The following is a 2,197-nucleotide window of genomic DNA, read 5'->3' on the forward strand; positions in this document are numbered from 1 at the left end:
AAAGAAAAAAAATCAGACAGAGTACCCAGAGCACGATACATGATGATGATGGTTGAGAGCACGCCAAATCCTAAATGACCCTTAAGAGGCCCTCGAAAGAGCGCTCTTCAATTAGTTGCTGTCGGAACACAAGCATGACGATGGGCCAAACATGTATGCCAGTAGATGTATGCTGGGCCGTAAATGAATGACTAGAGCCTGGCAGATTTCAGATCCAAAGCATTCCAATGGCCCAGATTCCTGCGTGCCTGATGCTCGGCCTCATGCATCCAGGGAGAGCGGAGTGCGCGGCACGTGGGGTGCCCACGCCGCCGGCTTGTCCAGTCCCGTCTCGTTTCCCGTACCACTCCCCTCTCACTCTCTCTCCGCCGCTTTCCAATGCCGGCGATGCTGCAGTAAATCCTCCGGCGAAGGCGGCCGCGGCCCTGCTCGGTCGATCCCTCCCACCCCATGTCCAAGGTTTGAGCAGCTGGTGGCTGCTCCACCTTCCCGGCGTCTCACCGGCAGGCGGTCGTGCCAACATTTCGTTCGAACCATCATGCTCGATTCGCCTCCTCCCGCGCCGCCAGGTATGGCTGGTACCTTGCCCCCACCGAACCACGCTGCGTCAGTTTCCTCTCCGGCGGTCGGCGCCGTCCTCCACCACCCACCTGGGTTCGCGCGGGGAATTGGGGGAGGTGATGATTACAGTTCTGCTGTTATGTACGTACTCGTGTGGTGCTAATACGTACAGTACTGGACTAGAGCTAAGATTTTTTTTAGAAGAGGTAGATTCGAGAAACGTGGCTCATACTCTCATATTGCGCCGTAGTTCCTGACTCCTGCAGGACTGCACCTGATTCAATGCAGGAAGGCAAATTATTTCCTTCAGTTACTTACCGAGTTACAGTTCTCGCTTGATTTTTGTATGCCTAAAGAGTGGCACCATCTGTTCTGTAGTGTGTGTATTAGTGATATCTTTATCGATTCTCGACTCATATCTCCTTTGTTCCAACAGCATGTGTTGAGAGGAGGTTGGTAGGAGAAAATGCAAGTCTGCAAAATATGGTACGAGCCTGGTTATTGTATTTGAAGGTCCTGCCACTGCACATGGATTATTGTTCAACTAACTACCTTTATCACTGAAATTAAAATGCAGCACAGAGAGGGACAGGAGGCTGGGATAAGGAAGCGGCTCCGAGAAGTCAATTTTTTGCCATCTTGGTACTCACAATCATGGGTATCTATGGTGCTCTTGATGGGCTCCCAGCCTCAGGCTCCACGCTTCCCTTAGTGTTGAATGGATATTGCAAAACTAACAGGTTGATGGATCTTGGGGCGTCAACGAATTTGGCTTATCAGACAAAAAGACTATTCTCCTGTCCACAACTCCACATTGACATGTGTTGTTGCACTTAAAGAAATGGATTTTTTGCCGGGAGCACATAAGGAGAGGTATAGAAAAATATTCGTTTATCTATTAATGCAGTTTTGCTGCCTTTATTTCAAGGGCTGAAATTCCTTAGTGCGCTGAAAATTATACTATGTAAGACTAAATTTTATTTGAAGAAATTTCTCCATTGTTACGGATGAGTAGATTGCGGCTCCTCTAAGCCTTAATATAATTTCCCCCAGTATGCTAAGCCTTGGCGATGGGATGGGATTCTTCACCTCAGGGGAGATGGAGTGAAAAGGTTTGTTGTCAATGGAAAATATTGCTATGAAATTATATTTCCTCCCTGATTGTGTATTAGGGACAATTACTTTGTAAAGTTAGTGTCTATTATGTATGGGAATGGAGATGTACTTTACGTTGACATTTTCCTTATGATTTTTTAATGCCGGCCAGAATTTTTACGTTGACATATGTATGGGAATCTTTTGTTTACCAATAGAATCAGGATGAGAATTTGAGTAACCCTTGTGAGTGACATATCGAAAATCCTCATATTTGACTTAATTAGACAGGCTGGGGAGGAATCTTGTGGTAGAGAAGCATATATGGCATATGTTACCAAAGGGTTAGGAAACCTGCTCGTTTGGAATGCAGTTATGAAGTTCTACAGAAAGAACAGATCGTTTTTTTTAGAGAAAAGGCCAAAGCCCGACTTTATAAATAAAGCCACATGGCAGCGTCACGAATACCCAAGGTTCACACAGTCTCAGAAACACAAAGAGAAGTTAAATAGGCCCAAATTCCTAACGAAACAGGCAGCTG

At 46.2% G+C, this 2,197-nt stretch overlaps 1 long non-coding RNA gene across 1 annotated transcript; it reads left to right on the forward strand.

Moving 5' to 3' along the window:
* Positions 1-301: 301 nt before the first annotated feature.
* Positions 302-1,445, forward strand: LOC123186532 (uncharacterized). Its single transcript, XR_006493656.1, has 3 exons — positions 302-569; positions 998-1,047; positions 1,139-1,445. It is a non-coding gene; the product is annotated as an uncharacterized lncRNA (long non-coding RNA).
* Positions 1,446-2,197: the final 752 nt, after the last annotated feature.

The sequence above is a fragment of the Triticum aestivum genome, chromosome 2A (assembly GCF_018294505.1).
Source record: "Triticum aestivum cultivar Chinese Spring chromosome 2A, IWGSC CS RefSeq v2.1, whole genome shotgun sequence".
NCBI lineage: Eukaryota > Viridiplantae > Streptophyta > Magnoliopsida > Poales > Poaceae > Triticum > Triticum aestivum.